Source organism: Papaver somniferum, chromosome 8 (assembly GCF_003573695.1).
Source record: "Papaver somniferum cultivar HN1 chromosome 8, ASM357369v1, whole genome shotgun sequence".
In the NCBI taxonomy this organism is placed as follows: Eukaryota; Viridiplantae; Streptophyta; class Magnoliopsida; order Ranunculales; family Papaveraceae; genus Papaver; species Papaver somniferum.
The window spans coordinates 96,507,113-96,522,140 of record NC_039365.1 but is presented as its reverse complement, the minus strand read 5'-3'; the positions used below and the strand labels follow the sequence as shown (position 1 = coordinate 96,522,140).

The 15,028-nt window shown below is 34.8% G+C and overlaps 1 long non-coding RNA gene across 1 annotated transcript; it reads left to right on the top strand.

Moving 5' to 3' along the window:
* Positions 1-1,963: 1,963 nt before the first annotated feature.
* LOC113303514 lies at positions 1,964-4,239 on the top strand. Its single transcript, XR_003337547.1, has 2 exons — positions 1,964-2,731; positions 3,136-4,239. It is a non-coding gene; the product is annotated as an uncharacterized LOC113303514 (long non-coding RNA).
* Positions 4,240-15,028: the final 10,789 nt, after the last annotated feature.

The following is a 15,028-nucleotide window of genomic DNA, read 5'->3' as shown; positions in this document are numbered from 1 at the left end:
ACCACGTACATAAGCCATTAATAAGCACATACTAACCGGTTATATGCTCATCATGATCACAAAAACAGTAAAGTGGAAAAAACTATCATTGAATTTACGAACCAAACCCAATCTGTCACATAGATAATGAAACTTCAACTGTAGTCTATAGAGCTTAATTCTACGTTCACATCCAGCTAGATAATCTTTTTCGCAAAACATGGATTTGGGAGACTCTCTATATCTATCAAACTTCCCAGCACTAATGAGGTGTTGTTATCCGCTGTATATAGATACGTGATAAGTATCTTTGCTTCTTAGGGTTCAAAAAATCCAAAACTCCACTTTACTGGTCCTAACTGATTAAACCCAATTTAACAATTTTAATTCTTATTAAAAAAAAAACTCTTGTCTTAAGATTGTTGGATAATAACAATTAAAATTGATCAAACAACTAAATAATATAAGAGGCACTTATCTGATTTTTGTGTCTTCTCCTTTAGTTAACTGTTGATGTCTTGAACATCCTGCTAAACACCATAGAAAGAAGAAAATGGTAATGGTGGATTGAGGCGCATGTTCAACATACTGTCCTTAAGACAAGAATGCCCTGCTACACTCCAAAAAGGATGTTGCTATAGCCCTACTGGACATCTGCCTCCAAGATACAACAATCTCAATAAAGTTTGAAGAGCACACTCAAACATTATTCTATCTAGAATTTGGCAGCGGAAAAACTCACGAATTGTTAGCACTTAAAACCCTCGTATCAAACATAGAAAAACGAAGAAGAAGTACTCAACACCGGGGGATATGAGAGAGGTTTTTCTATATATATCAAAACCCTAGTGCAAATCCAAATATATATAAGCTAAACTTACCCCATAAAAACAAGAGATAATTTTGGAAGGTCTTTTAATTATTTTGAAAAACCGTTTTATAATAACTTTTTATTCACATAAAACCGTACAGCTATTCGGGATAATATTGATACATTGCTCGCCAACCCGACATGGAGTCTTATATTTGGAAAGTACATCTGCGATGACCTACCTTATAGGATGCATTAACTTTACGGAATTAGGAACCCAACGGAGGAGCATGTATTAGATTACGGGCTTTATCTGTTAGAAAAAATACTCCATGAAGAATGAAATGGATTGTAAGACTTCGATACAATGTCGAAACCTTATGGAAAGTGGATCAAGGTCATCAGAAACCGACAGATATGAGAGAACTACTAGCTGCAATTCGATATCAGAGAAACAACAATGTCTTCTAATATTCAGAAATTTAACGCCGAACAAAAAAGAGCATTTGAACTGATAACAGACTCGGTGGAAAACTTTCTTTTTAAATGGAAGTGCATGAATTAAAAAAACATTTGTATTCAACACTATAACGGCAGATTGTCGATTAAAAGGTAACATCGTTTTGACAGTAGCATCTCGCGGTGTAGCGCCACTGCTCCTAAGTTGGGGCCGTACTGCTCGTTCTACTTTCAAGATCGCGTTAAATCTTACAGAGGAATCGAAATGCAATGTCCCATATGAATCAATAGAGGGGGGACTTTTAAAAAATACCAAATTGATAAAATGGGATGAAGTGGCCATGCAACACAAATTTTGCATTGAATTAGTGGACAGAACTTTAAGAGACGTGAGAAGAAACATCAAATCATGTGGAGGAATTACGGCGGTGCTAGGTGGAGATTTCAAACAAACTTTACCGGTGGTTTCAAGGGGTAGCCGAGAAGAAATTGTGGCCGCATCTGTGCGAAGCTCTTATTTGTGGACGGGTGTGTATGTGCTAAAACTTATACAGAATATGAAAATCAAAAGAGAAGATGCGAAGAATATGGAGTTTGCTAATTACTTAATAAAGGTATGCATTAACTTTATACACTGTCTAACTTAAAATAAAACAACTGACTATATATCCCAATTAATACCATATTATTAACCTATTAAGCTATAAAAAATCAAGGTGATACTCTTCTGAGTTACACAAACATCAGCCATATTATTATTTAGGATAAATGAAAACCATATCCAGGAAAAATGATACAAAAACTCCATTTTAATTTAAAATTATTAAATTTAGTTTTCATTACTCTTTTGACTTTCCAATCTTGTCCTTCACTGTACGCATATGCATATATATTTTTCTTCTTCTTTCTTAATTCATTTCCTTTTCCTCCTTCCCTAACAGCACCACCACCTCCAACCGCCGCACCACCATGAACCACCACCAGTTTCAGATCTAATACCAACCTTCTTTTTTCTGCTACTACCATTTACATCGCCACCAACAGTACCTCCGCGACCACCAACCAGTTACGACGTTCAGATCTAACATCAACACCAGATCCTCTCAATCCCATCCTCCTCCCCCTTCACCACCAGTAGCAACACCTTCTCCTTATTCTTCTGTACCTCTAGCAAATCCACACCTTCTTCTCCTTGTTTTCTTCTTCCCCCAACCCCACTAGCAACACCTCCTCTTCTTCCTCCTTTTCCTCCACCACCACAAGCAATAAAAGTTGAATTGATTGATAGCAATACGATTGAATCTGAGAGTGAGCCGAAATGATTCATGTATTTGAGTATTATTACAAACTCAATTAGAGAAACCAAGGTGGTGATGGTGGCGAATTGATCTCATGGTGGAAATGAACCATTGACGGATTCAATTTCATCTGCTGGTGTTTGTCTTGGGAGAAACGATGAATTTTAATGGTAATTTGAAGTTGGTAAGTAATTAAAATCTTATTATTTCATTGATTTTTTTAATTAAATTAGATACTGGATCTTGTTTTGTTGTGAATTTTGTTGAAACTGAGAATTGAAAATCCCAAAAAAAAAAGTTGAATATTTTCTTTTTGGTGTTAATTAATTTGTTGGTGGAATAATATTACTGTTGTAAACATAGATGTCAATCTCAAAACTGAGTGGTTTGGAAAACTAGTCTTGGAATATGCTAATTATACAGTGGTTTTTGTATATCGGGTAATCAGAGGCTTCTAGACATTCCAGAATTGAAGTTTTATTCGTGAGCTGCCAGTAAGATCCAATGTCAAATCGATGACTATATTATTAACCTATTAAAATTTTATACGATGACTAAACATTAAACGTCAAATCGATGTGGTTACAGGTAGGAAAGGATTCAGAGCCGAAGATTCGTCTACCCCCTTCAACGAAAAGATGTGAAAGACCTAAAGGATCTAATATCGATCATATATCCCAGAATCGAGGAAATGGGCGTCCCGATACCAAACTATATGACCGAGAGAACGATTTTGTGCCTGTGGAACGATGATGTAACGGTAATCAACCAATTGATGTGCAACGTTATTGAGGCAAAAACTACTCATACCTAGCCACGGAAAAGTCAGGGGAGAATTTGGATAAGGGATCCGTCAGCAGAGGACGTTGTACAAATGAAACATTCAACGACCAGAATCCCGCACATTGTCCAAATGAAACATTGTACCAGAAGAATCCCCCGGGATTACCACCGTTCAAATTGGACCTGAAAGTTGGATGCCCTGTTATGCTGCTATGAAATATCGCACCCACCAATGGACTATGTAACGGCACCATGATGAGGGTACAAATATGCATGGATCATGTGATTGTGGCAACAACATTGACGAGAGATAAATCTGGAGAGGTGGTTTTTACTTCGCGTATTTCCTTGACACCGTCTACATCAGATATCGCAGTGCGAATGACAAGAAGATAGTTCCCCATCAAGTTGGCTTATGCAATGACCATTAACAACTCACAAGGTCAATCCGTAAAATACGTCGGCATCGATTTGAGGATCCCAGTTTTCATCCATGCCCAGCTTTACGTAGCGCTATCAAGATGCACAGACGCAAAAAGGATTTCCTTTTTGCTTCCAAAAGAAACAAAACGAGTGAGGAAATAGATAATGTGGTCTTCTCGGAAGTTCGCACATATAGTTATTTTCCATCTTATAAAAGGGCGTGGTTAATATTTTAAGACCGAAGATACTCGAGGCTTTCGCTTAGCATATGTATGTATTATAGATAACCTTGGTAGTTCAGACTAAGACTCGGATATGTTGGTTCACTGTAATTTTTGGTGGAATTTATGTCCAGAGATTTTTTATTTACTACATATTTGTGAATTTGGATTCATTGTGAATTTGGATCCAGGATTCATATTAGTCGCAATTGTTTATATGATATTCAATCGTCTGTATGCGCTTCAATCGTACTACTTGCTGACAGGTTTGTTATCCTCATTGTTTTCAAAAAAAATTCAATATATTGAATGATAACTGTCCAACGATCTAGATAGCTTTTGATTGTGTTAAACAATATATCAAATTCTCGCAATGTTTCTGAATGTGTGGATCTGTTCTTATGGAACTGTGTTTACCTTGAGCATTAGGTGGAAACATGATTTACAACCCAATAAATTATTTAAAAACAAAATATTGTGCAAAAACTGTTTTGTTATAGGAGGACAGACTCAGACTTAACCTCTGAAAGTTGTCTTGCGAATTCATCTGAAAATGAAAATATACACTCTACCGTTTTCCCGTCTCTAACTCTACTACATAGATCTCTCTGTGAATGAGATGAGAGTGGAAATTATATAAATGTTGTTATATTTGTCACGTTCATGAGTAGTATCATGTGCATCTTAACAGTGAGCTGTACTTACGGTATAAGTAGCACCCATAAGAAAAGCAAAGGTTATATCTAAGGTACCAATGCTCGAGATCTACAATAATAGCAACGGCTTTTGTCTCCTAATAGCTTGCGCTGAATTTTTCCAGGAGTTATTTTCTAAACAGTGAGTTGTTCTATGTTCTACCATTGGTACATGGTTTTGCATGATATATCAGATTAGTAAATTTGTCTCAATGGGTTTTCGTCCTATAAGGCCACCTTGAGTAATACCAACATACAAAGCCAAATTAATGCTCGCGGAAGACATTTGGATGTGTAGAGATATTACAAGTCGGTGGTTCCAAAAGAAATTCATTTAACCATCACTAGACAAATGCTAGTCCGATACTTGCAGCATTGTGGTCGATGGAGATAAGTCCTCGCAATACTCAGCATAAATTGCCCTTGCAATTTGAATCATTCAAGAACTCGCACACAACTCTTTTGGTTTTATATTCCCAAAAATGAACATGAATTCAGAAATCGTCATTCGTTGAGACTTGAGAGTACAAAATTTAAGCAATTTTTTTTAAAAAAAATTACCCCTTCTAAGACTTTAAAAAATTTAAGCAATTGTTTGTTGATATGTTGCATTTTTTCTTAGTAAACTACCATAAGAAATACTCAAGGTTGTCATTAAGAGCCCAAGTGAAGAATGTGACGAAAGAGTTGGTCTTTCCCTGAAGGTTCTTTGTAAACCTGAATTCTTAGAAGATAAGATAGATATGGTGTTTTCTAAATGACAATGATATTACTAGATCGTTAACAGAAAGTTTTCCTCATACGACTCATTGTTGTTCTTGCATTACATAACCACCCAACCAATGCAGTAGACATATCTTTTCCCAGATAGTTTAGTGCATCTTAATGATCTCCCAAGTTCAATAGTGTCCAGGTTATGCAATTAATGAGAAGCCTGATTTTGGGCATACCTAAATCTTTCTAGGCATACAAAACAATAGTCCCATTTTGGGTGACCTTATAAGGGGTACCTTATGGGTAGTTCAATTACCTATATACCCTTAATACAAAAATCTAAAATCAGTTTTCTAAAAAATCAAAATCAGTTTCTCTTAACATCTCTTCTTCTTCCTCCTCCTCTAGCCGAACTCTTCTCCCTCCTGCGAAAAAAAATTCATCATCGTGATTAATTGTCGATTCGTAAAAATTTGATCGTCGATTAAACTCAACCACATAATGACTCGTACAAAGAAAAGCAGGGACTAGGCAAACCAAATCGTCTTCTAATCCATCAATTGAAGAAGAAGAACCAATTGAAGATGAAGGTGTAGAAACTGAAAATCAACTACCAATTGAACCAGAAATTGAACCAACTGCATCTCCAACTCCGGAAATGAGGATAAGAAAGTAAGTTTTACAAACCCAATCTCCTATTTGATGTTTTTCATCGATTAAATGACGGTTACAGTGTTGGGTTCGGCTCAAAATTGAGTTGCGTTTTTAGCCGAACTGTTCTTCACAAAAGCTTCCTGTAAGTTTATGTGAACAGTTCGGCATGAAATTTCATGAAATTTCAAGCCGAACCTAGTCACAGATAGAGATGCATAGGGGTTCGGCGTATTTTATAATCATAATATGTATCGAACCTAGCACATTTACGAGGTTCGAATATTACGATATTCTCAACTTGTGCCGAACCAATAACAATATTTTAACCCAAAAAATAACAAATTGATGTTCGGCTCATACGATTTTTGAAATATAAGCCGAACCAGTAATTATTTTTTTCCCGGGCTATTCAGGATGTTATTCGGCTTACTATGAAACTTTCATATAAGCCGAACTAGTGTCTAGAAAAAGGGTTGGAATTGAAACTTAGAGGTTCGGCGCATGCAGTAAACAGATTCAGTGAGCCGAATCGTTCATCAATTGGTAGATTCGGCTCATAGATGTGAGCCGAACCTCAACTTGTTTCGCCGAACCATGATCCAAAAAATCATATAAACAACCTTTATAATTCTGAAAATTATCTTAATCACTAAACAAAATATTTAATAACTAATCAATATTACTAACACTAATACGTAAAGGGAAGATTTGCCATTAAAAAAAAATTGGGTAAAGGAGTAATCTGATTTTGCTATTTCACAACCTTTTTTGTCTTTATGCAGTATGCCTAGTAAGATTTCAGCATGCCCAAAATCAAGGTTCATTAATGATCTCCATCTTCAAATATGTCTCACGGCTAAGTTTGGTCTAAATCCAAGTCTCAGTGACTTGTGTTGTTAATAAAGATTTTGTGTGATGCTGATTACAAAAATTAAAACTAAAATAAAATAGTAAACCTTAACTCAGTAAAGACATTTCTAAAATAAAATCATGCGTATTGGATTTCAAGTTGGGTTATATATTTTAATAGTAACGGTATGTTTGGTTGAATCATGTTAATTGCTTCGGGGTTGATAATAATTGCAGAAACTGCATCTAGAAATGACCGATCAAATGACAATCTTGGCCACCCAAGTTTCTAGCTTATTTTTCATGGTGATTATTACTATCAGAATATTCAGCTTATTTGGATACGCGATTCCGTTAAGTTTATTTTGGTGTACACTGATAAACCAATAATAAAAGCAAGTTTATAACTGCGCAACTGCTGCAGTGTACAGTAATTTTCTGAGCTTTTTTTTATTCTGCATTTTATACTGCCACATTATTTAGAATGATTGTTTCTGATGCTACTAGAGGAGGATGAACGGGTGGTTACAAAGAATTTGATGATGAAGAAATTAGAGAATCAGACGATGTCAAATAAAAGTAGGAATGTAAGATAATATCCATGTGTACGGGTAGAGGCACATTAGGATTTTCCAAATCTAAAACCCAAGGAATGCCGTAACAAGATATCGTTTTTAGTTCCGTTAGCTTACAATACAGATAAACTCAAAAATGCCTACAAAATCAGTCAATACTACAGAAATAAAAATAATCTTTTAACATTAATGCATAACAGATAATATGTATTCTTGGTGAATCCACCACAAAAAGTAAAAAGTGAATAAAAAGTGAAAAATCTACTTGCCTAGATCTGGATTACGTGTATCAAAAGAGTGTAGGATCTCAATACGTGTATTGGCATGCAAAAAATGTGTGAATTGTTTCTACTGCCCGTGAAATCTACAAAAGCAATAAAAAACCAAAAAAGAAAGTGTAATAAGAATCGGAAATTTTCTTAACCATCTTTCTTTTTGCTATCGTTTTTAAAACTCTTACAACTAGGTTTCCTGGTCAAAAACACCAAATCAGACATTAGTATTAAGGTACACAAATCCTCTTCTTCTTCTTAATAATTGCAATTGATTGTTAATGGAATTTTTTAATAATGGTAGTTGACGGTGTTGTTTTCAACTGTTTGATAATGAAAATTCTTGGACTCTTAATTTTTCTTGCGAATTTACCTTTTCATGTGTGTGTTATGTACTTCATGTCTATCATGGTCTATAAATTATAATGGTAATTGCAGTGTCTTGCGATCTGTCAAAGGGACACTAATTATCATGATGATAATTGATTTTGTTATTTTTTCATCTTTTCTTCGTCTAATCCAATTTGGTGTGCTGACATATACCTTCGATATTGCATACGACGTTAACCATTGAATAAAATTAATCGTTTTTTTCTTCACAATTATTTGGATTTTACATTGAATTCTTTACATTTTCTTTTTAGGTGCATCTTATGTTCGATCAAATGCATCATCGCGTGGATATAATTTCTCAAGCATGTTTCACATGCAGCGTCTTAATTCTGTTAAATCTAAATCCTTATACATATAATGGATGATTAAAAAAAATCTGATAATCCATCTGAATGTTCAAGCAGTTATGAATATATGTGTGTAAATTTCAGTAACCAGTCCAAATGATGAACATATATGCTTTGATGATATACTTTATTTTAGCTGAATATTTATGTGTTTAGTAGTGACAATCACTTATGATTGCCTTATTCTTTAACGTTCGCAAGTGCTTGATAGGAAACAATGACGACGAAAACTTCTGGACAAAACAAATGCGGCGAAGAAATGCTAGCAGCGGTGACACTAACCATTATTATGCACCAATGCCAACTTTTCAAAATCCATTCATTGTTGCATCTCGACACAGACCACCGGCATCGACTGTCATAATAAAACTGAAGAGCTTCATGCACCTACCCAACAAAGAAACAACGAAAGTGGAGATAACTATGGACACATTTTACAAGCACGCTATGAACAAATGGATGCCCGTTTCGTTTATAAGGCATAGTATTGAACTCGAACAGACACTATCAAGATTCAATCACGCACTTGACGACTTGCTGCCAATCCAGAATCTTCGGTCGCATACGGAACACGAAAAGGAAGAATCCAAAGAGGTTCAATATCATATAAAACCTGGAGCATGTATAAGAAGAACGAATTTCATAGCTGTGATGAAATTAGTGTAAATGTTGATAAGAAGCATACAAACATAATCTTGGAGTAAATATCATCCATAAAATCTGACTGATGCTGGTAATGGAATCACTTTTTTTTTTGGTTAATTTAGCATGCATGAGGTTACTGATAATAACAAACGAAACATCCATTGTTGAAAACATAGATTTCCATACACTAATTTGTAGAACCAAAACACACACACACAAGAAAAAAATAAAAAATAAAAAAAACAATACAACAGATCATGAATTTTTTTACTTGGTTACTTTTTGACTTCAATGGTTAACATTAATACACAAACTTAAATCAAATACATAATTCCCTCTCCATTTATAATTTAAAAACCAGTTATATTATAACTATAATTCGAACGTATATATTCGTTGCTATCAAAATAAATATTTTGCTATCAAACTTTAATGTTAAAAGATGACTACAAACAAACCATGTAACAAAAAACGATCAAATAGGTTGAGTCTGAGCAGTAGGCAATGATAACTGACCATATCATTACTCTGACTGACCTACAGGAAGTATGCATGTAAATCCGACGATTGGACTACCATAATGATAACTGACTGTTCTAATGGTTGGGGGCAAATAAAGTTAAACTTTCAAATAATCCAATGTTGATACACCACATTTACTTTACTATTCAGTCACCGATTTTTCATCAATTATACTTTCATATTACTTTACCATTTGCACGCACCATTTATGAACCACCACTGGACATTAAAATGACTATACAAAAATTGAAACTGAAAAAAAAACATGATGAAGAAAGGTGGTGTATTAATACCATTATTATATTAAGGAAATTTATGAGCACAACTGTATATATATATATATATATATGATCGACTTCACAACTAGTTAACATCCAAAAATCACATAACAAGGATGCTATATAACCGAAGTAATAGAAATCAATTCAAATTTCGGGGATCAATAATCGCTTATTTTCAGCTTTGGGGTTTTCAGTTAACTCACCCCTTTTATATTTTACATATACAGATAACAAAGAGACGAAATGGCAGAACCGGTGCAAGGTGATACATAAAGGTGCATGTCGCCTTACCTCAACAGGAATATTTTGAGAACCCCACAACTACCTGGTATATCAATTTATCTATCTCAGATATATAGTTGAAGAGCCAGAAAATTATTACCGATAGTAAATTATGTAGCATTATGCATGAATACATGAATGCATGAAATGGATAATCAAACTTATAAATGTGCAGGAAATGATAACTACATCGTAAATAACAGCGCGATGATAATCACCCTGGTAGTCACCTCATAACCTCAAGTACCTTGGAATAGAGATCACAAAGTGACTATTGCTAAAATAAAGTCTTCAACAAGGGAGAGCACGAATGAGGTTTACCCGTACAAAAACTTTAACTGATGTAGATATACACATATAAAAAAAATTACAGGGGTGTTAACAATCGTAAGTTGCGGGGAAATATGCCATTCACGGTTGTGGCGGAAATTATGTCTTTTGCCGACAAATGGTTGATTGTTTACTACCCTATATGATTCAAGCATATGCCAGAATGGGAGAAACATAGTCTCTGCCGAGTATGCTTGGATACGGTCCAACCAACGTCAAGGTATCACACAAAATTGAATTCAAGACACCATTTTTTTAGAAGATAATAACAACTACGGAAATTTGACATATAAATCACATTACCAAAATAAACCTCACGATGGAAGCAATATATGGTATGGAGACTGCAACTTTTGTAGCTGATGGAAATATGGCAAAAGATTTATTGAACAAAGTGGTGGAATCACTCATAAAAGATTTTATGTGCTACATATTTACATTCTATATCATAATAATATGTATAGACTACTATAACATTGATAATCCCATAATTTGGATAGCTAAACTGATGTGCAAACATAACAGGAAAACGGGGAAAACCATGTTTTCGAGGTCCTCTATGGGGTTATAATGCACAAGTTGGTATTCCAAGTTTGTAAGTCGCCCGATGATAGACACATTTTTGTGTCTAATTTGTCCTCAATGTCCGTATTGTTTGAACTCTATTTTTGTACTAATATTGTGTTTTTATGTATTTTTAGGAAATAAACATTTTTGGAAAATTCGGCTCGAAAAGTTGATTTTGGCACCCGGAGGACAAGTGTTATTCGGACTCTCGCTTTTGGATAAGGGGTAACCTAATTACTAAGGGGCACCCCCAGGTCACCCCTAAGCCAGCTGCTATTCGCACCCCTACTCTGGATAGGGGGATACCAGTTTCTTCCCCGTTTGAAACGATTTTGGCCGGAAATTTCTAAACAGTTCTGGCAGAATTTCGATCGTCAAAATGAAGGGGTTATGGGTCGATTCAATGGCTGAAATTTGGTATAGAGATGTGATATAGGTTAAGGAACATAGTATGGGTGACATGATCGATCAAATTTGGCTGGAATTTTCGGTATGATTCACACACCCAAAACAGAGCACGTGGACTGTAACACGAGCAAAATTGAAGTTCTTGTGTGCATGGGGGAGTTCTGCTGGCGTTGGAAGAGTGTTGAGGCGTGAATAAGTCGAATTGGAGCGTGCTGGACCAGAGAAAACGCGTGAAAAGCTAAAACAGGAAAGAAAATATCCGAAAATATTTTCTTTCACTTCCGAGGATTTGTGGAGTTATGGAGGAGATTCGATGCATGCTTCGGGTTTAAATAGAGTCCTTGGAGGTCATAGAAAGGTTGTCGAGAGTCTGGGGGGATGAGGAGAGCCAGAGAAGAAGAAATTCAAGTTTTCCCAAACTCGGTTTCTGCTGCTGCTGCTGCTGATGATGAACATGAAGAACGCGAAGAACGGACCTGCAACAACAGTCGTTTTTCTACAGTAGTAACGACTAACACCTGTGGGTCGTAATCAGGCAGTCTTATTTTCCACAGCGTTTGCGACAGGAGTTCAGCAGTCTTATTTTGTCACTGAGGGTCGTAGTTCTCTGGTTTTATTGTATTTCTCATATTCTCATCATTTGTAAACCATTTTTGAGCCATAATAAATTATTTTGAGAGCATTTTTACTATGATGAGTTAAACCCCAACACTGGGACGACGGAGGAGGCCGAGCTTCATACATGGGTAATTGTATTAATTCTTTTTAAGACTTTTGCATTAAAAATTAATTGAAATATGATTTGATTAAATTGGGTGTTATTTGATTAGATGGGTCATGCTTAGCTTAGGTGATTTGATGTTCCATGCTTAACATTTACAATCAATGTTTTGAGAATCTACTTTGGAAAAATAAGAGTCCATATATGTTTTGAGCGATTATTGTTGAGAATAAATCATTGAGCCCTATGTTATGAAGATTGGCCGAATCATTAGTCCCAGTACCTCTCACCATTGTTAATATTTTTGTATATATATTTTTATTAAATCTAAAAATTCCATTTCCTTCACAAGTCTGAAACGAATCCTATTTACTACAACCCCAGAAAATCATTAATCACCCGAGATATGAGGAAAACCATAACAAAATTGTAACGTGGCTAGGATAGACCGAGCAACTGGAGTAGCGGAGAAGCACTATGTGGACAACATCTTTGATGACGTTAACCTGTTAAGCTACCTGGACAAAATTATTGAATACTTATAATTGTACCAAATATTAATAACATATTTTACAATAACATGATATGACATGGATATGAGGCTGATGATGCGAAGAACCGGAAAGCCAAAACCCTCTGCAAGTTTAGGAGTAATACGTAGAGCTTTTATCAGATGCTCGGGACACTATGACTGAGAATGTACAAAGACATATATCAAAGGAAGTTGAAACTGAGAAGGACATTGCATGGTTGGATACTATCTGGAACAGGGACAACTGGAAGGAACACTACTTCAGGGGGCACCAAATCTATGGAGTAGTTGGATTAACAAGGAGGCATGCGAGGGATCGTAATTATATTGAACTTTAGTATAATTTTACATCATTTTCATGCACATCTTGATTTACTGGGGAATTCTGTTGCTTTTATTATTTCATTATTTAGACTTTTTTTTTTACATTTCGTGTTTTCGGAGATCATATGTTGATCATCAGGTGTTTTAGATTATTAAGATGTAGTTCTTTTCAATTCCAAGGTTAAATGTTAGTGATTGTTCCCCTTTTGGTTTCAAATTTGAAATTTTGAACGTATGCCAACGAATTTTATACCCGGTGACAATATGACATGAGGTTAGAAAAAAAGAAGAAAAGAATATGTACAGTTTGGAGAGCACAGGAAACATTGTACATTTTGCTATTTCTCAATTAATATAAGATAACATAAAGAAATAAATCAAACTCAGACGGATAGTCTAACACACCTTAAATAACTGTGTGAAATAGTAAATGTTGTAAAAAAAAACAGAATTGTGTGACACTATAACTAATGAAAATATGTAGCCTAAATAAACTTTACATCCACTATTTGTGAAGAATGATCACCAATGATAATCTAATTTATTTTACTTGAATACATTCGTATCCAAAAATTTAGAATTGTAATTTTTGTTCCGGATGATGGGAAACTTAAAGAAAGATTATAAAAGGAAATTGTAAATGATTTACAGGAAAGACGACAAAAATCTCACTCAAGGTACCAGACAGTCCAAACGAACTAAGGTCAAAGGTCTCGCTCAAGTACACCTCAGCAGTTACTATTGGATCACCTAACAAGAAGAAAACATGAGCCTCAAAACCTTAAAAAATTAATTGGACCTCTATTTCCTTCTCAATTTTGTTGATAGGTGTTTACTCACAATTTTTTAATATGAATCACAGGTTGTGCATATTGAGTCTTGGATATAAACGTTACCACTTGAAATTTTATTGGCACATTTTATATTGACCACCAATTATTTGAATGAATAAGTATAAGTATCATTGCAGAAAATGAACTGCAATGGTCGATATAGCAAAGAAATATATTTTCAATGTAAGGTTTTTTCCTTATTTATTATCTGTTTTTATTTGCGTCTTTGGATTTGAGGTTTTCGATTGTTTTGCATATTCAGTCGACGCTTAGTTTCGCCAATCTTGAACTATTCTATTTTGGCCATTTAATATTTCCGATTGCTCATTTTTATCTAACTATGATTTGTGATTTTTAATATCAATCCTATTGCAGGAATTAATTACCGACATGGGCGGGTTCCTCATCCTTATGTATGGACTCGAAACCAGTTTCTTTTATTCTTTTTCTTCTTTGGGCCGTATATTAATAAAAAAACAAAAGGAGTCATTTGAATTTTAACTGAATCAATTGATAATACAATCACGATTGATGACAAAATAATTGGACATTAATGATGTTGAGGGAAAATTTAATAAACGTTAAGAAAAAAATCCTCATGTTGATTGTGACCTAAATGCGATATACTGTTATCTTTTCTGAGTGCCTGATCTGACTCCACCTCTTTTATGTAACTCCCACATCTATTTTTCTAATTGAAAATTATAGAATGACTATTCGGATTTTGAAACTGAAATATAAAGATGCACGATGGCCATTGAATAACTTTCCATTATACATATTAATGACCAAAGGTATATTTAAGGTAGTAGAAGAACTGAGGTTCCACCTGCAACACATAATTATACCACATATCATCCAACTTCAGTATGTCAGCATAGATAAACTATACCGCACCTAAATATATAATGGAATATATCAAGAAACAATCACCCGGAAGAGCACTCCTACCAGGTATAACCATTTATCCCAAAACATTATATATGATGGCTTTTTTTTTCTCGCTTTTAATCTTCAAGGAGTAACAATGGCTAGGGAAGATATTTACATGTATTGATCTAAAACCTTATATCTCATTTGCAAGAACAAACTACAATGAATCGAACAACA